Source organism: Syzygium oleosum, unplaced genomic scaffold, assembly GCF_021117445.2.
Source record: "Syzygium oleosum isolate NSW1041296 unplaced genomic scaffold, Sole_v2.1 Sole_v2.14, whole genome shotgun sequence".
Lineage (NCBI taxonomy): Eukaryota > Viridiplantae > Streptophyta > Magnoliopsida > Myrtales > Myrtaceae > Syzygium > Syzygium oleosum.
In genome coordinates this window covers 4,569,932-4,580,347 of record NW_026607498.1, presented here as the reverse complement: position 1 = coordinate 4,580,347, position 10,416 = coordinate 4,569,932, and positions in this window count along the sequence as shown.

The following is a 10,416-nucleotide window of genomic DNA, read 5'->3' as shown; positions in this document are numbered from 1 at the left end:
CAAGTGAATTTCTTAGCTACATTATAAAAACGAAATTCTCATTGTTTGCTTCTATCTTTTAGTCTCATAGGCTTGCTTCTTTGATCTTGCTCTGACCAACTTACCATTGTGCCAAAACTGAAAGAATATGTCCCTAGATAAGTCATTTTACTACTTTGAGTTCTATCGTGTTCTGTTTTAATTCACGATCATGGTTTTAAGACTGCGCATGACAACGATTCTGTGCCCGGGAACAGATTCTGCTCAGAAATGATTCTTTTTGATTCTGTGCCCGGAATTGATTCTGAGCATTTTAAGGCGTTTGTTAACGGCCCAAAATTCCATCCCTGGAATAGAAAAAGAACAGAAATGCGTTTGGTAACGCCACAAAATTTCTTTTTATTAATAATATTTTTAAATATTTTAATATTTCTTTCTTTTTTTTCTTTTCTTTTTTTCTTTTCCTCCTTCTTGGTCATAGCCTGCTCGCCGGCCATGACCGATAAAATATTTTTTTATTAATAATATTTTTATTAAAAGTATTTTTTCTTTTTTTTGGCCATGGCCTGGTCGCCGGCCATGATCGGTAAAATATTTTTTTATTAATAATATTTTTTATTAAAAATATATATTTTTATTTTTTTTGGCCATGGCCGGTAAAATATTTTTTTTTATTAATATTTTTTTATTAAAAATATACATTTTTATTTTTTTGGGCCATGGCCTGGTCGCCGGCCATGACTGGTAAAATATTTTTTTATTAATAATATTTTTTATTAAAATATTTTCATTAAAAATATATATTTTTATTTTTTTTGGCCATGGCCTGGTCGCCGGCCATGGCTAGTAAAATAATTTTTTTATTAAAAATATATATTTTTATTTTTTTTGGCCATGGCATGATCGCCGGCCATGGCCTGTAAAATATTTTTTTTATTAATATTTTTTTATTAAAAATATACATTTTTATTTTTTTTTGCCATGGCCTGGTCGCTGGCCATGGCCGGTAAAATATTTTTTTATTAATAATATTTTTTTATTAAAAATATATATTTTTTCTTTTTTTGCCATGGCCTGGTCACCGGCCATGGCAGGTAAAATATTTTTTTTATTAATAATTTTTTTAATTAAAATATTTTTATTAAAAATATATATTTTTCTTTTTTATGGCCATGGCCTGGTCGCCGGCCATGGCCGGTAAAATATTTTTTAGGCCGGTAAAATATTTTTTATTAATAATATTTTTATTAAAATATTTTATTCTCGTCAGATCCGACGAGGGCGGTCCTCGGGCCGGACATTAGAAGCTAAATTAAAAACCAAGAAAAGGAAGAAGAAAAAAAAATTGATTCTCAAAATTGTTCCCAGAATCAAGAAGCTACTTTTTTTTGATTCTTGATTCTGCTCCAAAATTGATTCTAGGAACAATTTTTGACAAAATTGTGCTCAGAATCAAAAAATTAAACAAACGCATTTCTGTTCCCAAACTGATTCTGGGAACAAAAGAACAGAATCAAATACTGTTTGGCAAGTTGTCATGTGCAGCCTAAGTCCCATATGCAATAGTTCCACCCACCTCTTGTTCAGTCTATGAATTGACAACTCTGACATACAGTGCTTTATGCGAGTGTGATGCATTGATTGTTTATAGCTGAAGTCCTGCAATGACTAAACATGCACGGTTCATTTGTTGTTGGTGGCTTGAGTTGGGTAATAATTCTCTCCGCTCCGAGATTAGTTCCACAAGACTAGTGGGAGCGTGGACACAATTGCGACTGTTTAAGATTGCTGTTTGGAATCTCGAACCAATATATGATGAATGGGGTACTGAACCGATTAAATAGTCTTTTTATTTCTCCTGTTTCAAAAGTGCCAACAAGCTATGCCACTTCAAGTGATAGCCACCTGTGAAGATCATAGGTAAAAAATTCCTAATGAGCCGAAAGGATATTCTTTTATGAATTTTGCCTATTAGCTTGTTGGCACTTTTGGAATTGGAGAATTAAAAAAACTTTTTAAACGGACTTCACTCTGCGAGACACTCCTGTGAGCCTGATCTTGGGATATGTCAAGATTATCTTTTCGGCTCATATGGCACAAAAGAGACTGTCTCCCCATAAGGATGAAAGAGAGAAGTATGTGGGTTGGATAGCCCCTGCCCCTAGTTGGATCAAGCTCAACATCGACGAGGCCTCTAAAGGCAACTTGGGTCCATCTTCAGTAGGTGGATTTCTCCACAACGACTTAGGCAACTAGTTTGCTAGTATGTAGGAGTGTTCATTAAAAGCCGAACTTTGGGGCTATCCTTTTGGGCATCAAACTGGCAATCTCTCTAGACATTCCCAAAATTATTGTGGAGGTGGACTCGCAAGAGGCAATTGCGCTGCTTTAGAAACCAACTATCTTTCGTGGCTTTGGTGACAGCCTCATCTTTCGAATTCGGAAATTGTCAAAGTACTTCTAATGAGTTAAAAAACTCTTCATACTTTTAGGGAAGGACATTCATGTCTAAATTTGTCAGCTAATTGAATCATTCGGTCCTACGATTGAAATGCCAATCCAACATTAAATAGGCCTCCAATAGGTTTAGTTCCCCTACGGATGGGAGATCAATTTGGTTCAAGCTTTGTTAGTCAAGTGTTAATGTAATGCTTGGGCTTTGCCCATTTTCTTAATAAAAAAAAAATCGTGTAATCTCTCCTATAAATCGTATTCATGCACTCATCTATATAGGTATCTCTCAAGATTTGTCGATGCCAATGAAGAGAGCAGAAAAAAAGTTTCATAAGAGTTTCAACAACTAAGAGTTTTGACGAAGATACCGTGCTTGTATTGATCCACACATTCAATCTCAAGCTACACAGAAACCAAATTAGGAAAATTTCGATAACAACCGAGTATAACAGATTTGATGCTGGGTTGCTTTTGTCTTGATCTAATTGTGTAACCTAAGTTGTTCGAGTTGTTTTTAGATTCTGCTTGTTAAAAGAACAATGGGACTATATATGTGTAACCTCTACCAATGACATGGTATCAAATGGAAAATCTACAAATACTCTCTTGTTCATATTTATCTCTAACTTGTTGGCATCAAAGAATCACAAAACACGAACAAGACGATATAGTCCTAATCGCTCACTAACATATTGGTGTTTGAGACTGGCGGCATTTAAGCAGGTTTAAGTGTCATAATTGAGACTAATAGGGTTTAGGGCCACTTTGAGATTTGTTTTTCTTTCAAGCCACTTCAAGGGATGTTTTGGCAGCACTTGTGAAAAGTGAATAGTGAATTAAGCGCGCCCCCCATACACATTAATCAAATCACAGAAGCGAGAATGTTGGTGGAGCTGAAAAGACCAGTCAGAATTTAACAAAAATTGTATAACTCTTCCTCTCTTTCGGTCATCTTTCATGACTAATCATGAGGCTAATCAAAATCTTGTGAGAAAAGCCAGATTTGGCCGTGAGGAGGGAATCGCGTAGGCCAAAAAGCACTGTATTATTCACTCTTTTTATGGGAAGACATGGAGGATTTGATGTTCTAAAATGATTACACCCAATAATGCGTCCGAGGCATCTTCAACTCACCAAAAGCCCTTCTGTCTTCTTATATGAAGTTTTCTTACACGAATATACTTGGGGACTTGAGAGAAAAAGTGACGTGCTCTAAAGTTTTCATCTATAATTTGGATTGAATCAAATGAGACTATAATTTCTGCAAAAAATCCTACAAAATGATGCACAAGATTTCTACCAGTTTTTCTCTCTCTTCCTGTCCCCCAATGAAACGTGAACTGCTTTTGAAATAGGGATGTTCATTTGGCCCAATTCAATCTAGAAATAGGATCGAACCGACTTGAACTAACTGGTTCAAGACCATTATCAAGGAAATCGGTTCCTTTCACGTTTCCAAGGCCAGAACTCGTGGTTCTACCTGAGAATTGGTTCAAACCGGTTCAATTCCCAGATTGAAACAGCTTCAAACTAGTTTTGAAGCCTCTTTTAGGAAAGAAAAAAACTAATGCACCCATTGAAAATTAAAACACGATCTTCATTATGAATAAACAATAACATAACGAATTTGATCAAACTATGTAATTGTCTTAAGTATGGGCATGTGCAATTTATTGGCCCAAACTTCAAAATACGGACCTTTTGGCCCACCAAGTACCAACCCATCATGTTCTATCTCAGATAGTTGAGTTAGAACTCATGCAGTTAATCTGTAATTTGTTGTTTGATCGAATCACATGAACTATATACATATACAAATTTGAGAATATTATCCATTAGTTAATCTAGTTTAAACGACAACAATGTAAAAATTCTTTAATTTTATGGCTAGGGATTGAACTTAGGATCTCATGCCCTCTCTCCTTCAAATCCGAAATATCGAGCAGTTTTGTTTTGCGTCCAACATAAACACCAAAATCAATTCCGCACAAATATCAACTCTCAATGACTAATTCAATTAGAATTGATTCATTATGCATCTATTAGCATTCATGATATTTAACTAAAATAGCAAATATACGACACAAATAAGTAGGCATTGGTTATTTAAGTTGAGATGAAGGTAGGCGTTGGATGTAAGCGATAATGTAATCTTTTCATGTGGAAAAATTCTGAAATCTAGATCTTAAATCTTCATGATTTTTCATAATAAGAGGGGTGAAGACATACCTTTATCCATAGTAATACCGTTGAAGATAATTGTTGCAGAAACAGAAGAAATGTAAAATTCTGATTTCTCTCTCTTAACCCACTTTTCTCTTAACATATTTTATCTGATGGAGGATTGAATACAACCATTCGTTGTTTTGGGTGGAGAAAGGACCGGAATCAATTTATACGAGCTATCAATTAATGCCTTCCATCGAAGCACATTCCATTTCATAATAATTGCACCTCTTCATAAAAACTGTAATTTCTCGATAGAGTTGTACCTTTTCATCTTTTTCTTAGCTAATACGTTTTAGCACTTAAATAGTTATTAAACCATCAATAACATCATGTGGGCCACAATTATTTATACATTGGATATTCAAGTTGGTTTTGATTTAAGGAAATCAGTTTCCTTCCAAAAGTTGTGATTTGTCTACGGGTAAAGGATCTCCATCCATAAGAATCCATTTGCAAGAAATAGAGCTCACATGGAAAAATAGACCTGTCAAAATGGGTCATAAACCAATTTCTTAACCCATATATCAGTAAATATGTCATAAATGGGTTAGTTATATTCACTAAATAGGTCATAAATGGGTATAAACATAATATGAATGTTATATGGGTCATAACTCATCTCTCTTGCCCTCACTCAATCTCGCGTTCACTCACTCCACACTTTCATTTCAGTTTGGGTACGAGTTTTCCTAAATTTAGTTAGATATGAAAGTATTTTAGTTTTATGGGTCAGGTCGGGTATGGGCCGGGCAGGGTATGGGTCATTAGAATTACATTACATGGAAATGGGTCTATCTGGGTCGGATCATTTTCGACCCGACCTAAACCCAACCTGACCGATCCATTTGACGGGCCTAGGGAAAAAAAAAAGCTTAGATTGCCATGGAGATTCATAGACCATACATTTATTTATTGGCAAACATGCATTTCATTATATCCCTTATGCTCTCCCTCACAAAATAGCCATGATACCAAGTACTATGGCGGACAATTGATAAACGTTAGCATTACGCTTTGTCAAAGGTGGAACCATGCCTCCCTTCCTCGAATCTCGAGTGTCGCACGTCTCTTTGCTAGTCATCATCGCAGACACCCAAATATTCACATTGGCATAACGCTTTGCCTTGTAATATGGGATTAGGTCTTTGTGTTTAGCAGAGATGTAAACATCCAAGCAAACCGAGAGTGCTTTGAGTAGGTGCGGTTCCAATTTTTGCTTTAGTAGTTGCTTAGGCTGCGCATGACAACCATTCTGTGCCCGGGAACAGATTCTGGTCAGAAATGATTCTTTTTGATTCTGTGCCCGGAATTGATTCTGAGCATTTTAAGGCGTTTGTTAACGGCCCAAAATTCCATCCCTGGAATAGAAAAAGAACAGAAATGCGTTTGGTAACGCCACAAAATTTCTTTTTATTAATAATATTTTTAAATATTTTAATATTTCTTTCTTTTTTTTCTTTTCTTTTCTTCTTTTCCTTCTTCTTGGCCATAGCATGCTCGCCGGCCATGACTGGAAATTTTTTTTTTATTAATAATATTTTTATTAAAAGTATTTTTTCTTTTTTTTGGCCATGGCCTGGTCGCCGGCCATGACCGGTAAAATATTTTTTTTATTAATAATATTTTTTATTAAAATATTTTGATTAAAAATATATATTTTTATTTTTTTTTGCCATGGCCTGGTTGCCGGCCATGGCCGGTAAAATATTTTTTTATTAATAATATTTTTTATTAAAATATTTTTATTAAAAATATACATTTTTATTTTTTGGGCCATGGCACGTCGCCGCCCCATGGCCGGTAAAATATTTTTTTTATTAAAATATTTTTATTAAAAAAATATATTTTTATTTTTTTTTTGCCATGGCCTGGTCACCGGACATGGCTGGTAAAATATTTTTTTATTAAAATATTTTTATTAAAAATATATTTTTTTCTTTTTTTTTGCCATGGCCTGATCGCCGGCCATGGCCTGTAAAATATTTTTTTTATTAATATTTTTTTATTAAAAATATACATTTTTATTTTTTTTAGCTATGGCCTGGTCGCTGGCCATGGCCGGTAAAATATTTTTTTTATTAATAATATTTTTTATTAAAAATATATATTTTTTCTTTTTTTGCCATGGCCTGGTCACCGGCCATGGCAGGTAAAATATTTTTTTTATTAATAATATTTTTTATTAAAATTTTTTATTAAAAATATACATTTTTATTTTTTTTAGCTATGGCCTGGTCGCTGGCCATGGCCGGTAAAATATTTTTTTTATTAATAATATTTTTTATTAAAAATATATATTTTTTCTTTTTTTGCCATGGCCTGGTCACCGGCCATGGCAGGTAAAATATTTTTTTTATTAATAATATTTTTTATTAAATTTTTTTATTAAAAATATACATTTTTATTTTTTTTTAGCTATGGCCTGGTCGCTGGCCATGACCGGTAAAATATTTTTTTTATTAATAATATTTTTTTATTAAAAATATATATTTTTTCTTTTTTTGCCATGACCTGGTCACCAGCCATGGCAGGTAAAATATTTTTTTTATTAATAATATTTTTTATTAAAAATATATATTTTTCTTTTTTATGGCCATGGCCTGGTCGCTGGCCATGGCCGGTAAAATATTTTTTATTAATAATATTTTTTATTAAAATATTTTATTCTCGTCAGATCCGGCGAGGGCGGTCCTCGGGCCGGACATTAGAAGCTAAATTAAAAACCAAGAAAAGGAAGAAGAAAAAAAATTGATTCTCAAAATTGTTCCCAGAATCAAGAAGCTACTTTTTTTTGATTCTTGATTCTGCTCCAAAACTGATTCTGGGAACAATTTTTGACAAAATTGTGCCCAGAATCAAAAAATTAAACAAACGCATTTCTGTTCCCAAACTGATTCTGCGAACAAAAGAACAGAATCAAACATTGTTTGGCAAGTTGTCATGCGCAGCCTTAATGTACTCTATCGTGCCTGTAAAGTTGGCTTGTAACAGCGTAAGCCCGATCAACCCTAGTCCCTCGAGATCCGCCTCATGGCTGTCTGAGTCTGACCCAAGAGACTTCACACAGAAGTCGAACTTCAACTTTGGGTCATTGGCTGCAAGCTTCTTGCAGGTGTCCTGAACGATATCATTTGTGGATTGGACCCAATGGAAGTTCAAGAGGAAAAGGATTAGGATTAGGGAAGAGATTAAGAATGCACGACTCATTTTTCTTATCACGGAAATGGAGATTTTCACGTAATTTTCTTATGAAGACAACGTATACTGAAATGACCGGTCATGTTATATATTGACACAATTTCATATATGGTATTATGCCAACCTAAATTTATTATTAGATAGCGTATAAGGAAAGATATCTTAGAAGAGGTAGGTCGGTTAGGCACTAATAAGATTGCCTAATTGACTTGCCTGTAGCCATAATTATCAGAAATCCAACTCATGTCCTAATTAATACTGAGATTCTCTAGTAAGATTTCCAAATCAACCTGCTCTTCAAGAATATTTATTATTCTACACTGTTTAAAAATAAATTATATATATAGGTATATATTCTTCTGAATTACCGCCAAATGTGCAGTTATAATTGTTTAAATAAATCAGAAGACCGTTGAGCTCTCACTTAAAATTCAAAATGCAACATAACTTTCAGGAATGAAATCGTCTTGCCGATTGGCTCGCTAATCTTGAATTGATAAACCCTTGGACACTAGATTATTTTCGTTGCCTCCTAGAGAATTATTTCATGTTTTGTTATGTGATAAAGTAGAGATGTTAGATTCACGACGCTAAATTTTTTGTATTCGATTTTAGCCCCTTCTTCATGAAAAAAATCTGGATTGTCTGAAAAAATTGCCTAATCGAAAATGTTTATACTTATATATATATATATATATATATATATATATATATATATGTACATGTAAAGCAACTTTTGAAAATTACATGATATATGGAAATAAGAAATCTCATCCTTCTTCACGATCTTAAAGGATTTATGTTCTCTCCATCTAAAGGTAAATTCGAATCATCAATTTACTCGTTTAAATGGATGCCAAAATTAGCAAAGTAAAACATCCGATGGCTCAAAATGAAACACGCCACTAAATTGCCCTTTACTCGTATGATACCAAGTTGACTAGTTTGGTGTTACTTGTAGCATGTAGGGATGGGAATGACGCGAGGATTCGCCGCGAGCCGGGAATCCCCCACCTGTGTCGGGGATTCGGGGGCAATCTCATCTATAGAGGTGACAATCCTATGGTGAAACGAGAACCCTAAGATTCCGTTTATTTCACTAAAAATAAATAATTAGGAAAAATATTTTTTGTTTCCTATATTTATTACAAAAATGAATTCATTTGAATAAGCCCTTTTGATGAACAATATTGAAGAACAATGCCTGCTTGGCATTTGAATTGCCTACGTGACAACTTTAAATTTTGCTCTTATTAGAAAAGGGTTAAGATTTAAGCAAGAAAATTAGAAGGTTTTGTACTCGTTTGCATATTTCGATAAAATTTAAGATCCAATGGCACATAATGAGAGGTTTAAGATTGGATTGCATCTCATAAATCATAAAATCTAGAGCTTTCGAGGAAATTTTTTGGTCCATTTGAGAGCGCAGGATGTTTCTATCCTATCTAGGCCTTATGAGCGATAACCATTGCTCCCATAAGGAATTTATTAGTGGGCCAAAGTACAATAGAAGCCCTCGTATATGAAGCAACGAAATGTTTTGGCATGTCGGATAGATTTTTTGTAAAAAGAGTCTATCTAAGATTATGAGATGAGTGACTAAGATTGTGAGACGAGTGACTCTAAGATAGTGAGATCTATTAAGATTGAGTGTTATCACTCTTATCTATAACCTCTGATTGATTCACTAGTGAAATCCAGCTAGTAAGCTGCGTGAAGTGTGGACGAATGATAATAGCACTACAGATTCTATATTCACATGATTGTCAAGATTGGTTACAAACATCTATTCACCCCTTCTAGGTAATAGTGCTAGCTACTTCACAATAGATATAGGGTGTCCATCCCTCATGTCGACCCTAACATGCATGTACTTCTTTCTTTGATAACCTACAAGCATGGACATTCATTTGCATTGATTAATAATAATAATAATAATAATAATAATAATAATAATAATAATAATAATAATAATTATTATTATTATTATTATTATCATCACTTCTGCTGCTTGTACTACTACTATTAATCTTTCAAATGATTATGCCCTTTGTTATGTATTCTATTAAAAATAATTAAGAAAAAACAATCTCTCTTCCAAAAATTAGCACTACGAGCAGACAACTAAGACCAAGAAAGCAAAAAGCAAATAAATTACCCCTCCACCCCTTTCTCTTGCATACAAAGCCAATGCATGGCCAAGTGAGCGAGTGAAGTTAACCATAAAAAACTTTGGCATCCAAAGCGGCATGACCCTCCTCCCCCAAGCCATCCAAACAAGTCCAGTGGTTCTCTGACACGCTCAGCCATGTCCGATCGTCCTCGGCCATGTAAGCCTCCCTATCCAGCAACCGTGTGAGCCGAGACTCACTGTTCTCGTAGAGCTTAGAGCAATCACTCAGAGTCAAACTATGCCTCATCATGTTGTTGTAGTTGAGAAATAATAAAGCGGAAGAGAGAATTGTGGAGTTTTTGTATATCTTGATGTATTTATTAATAAAGAATATATCAGGCTATTTATAGGCTTTATTAGATAACAATTCTATGATAATATCT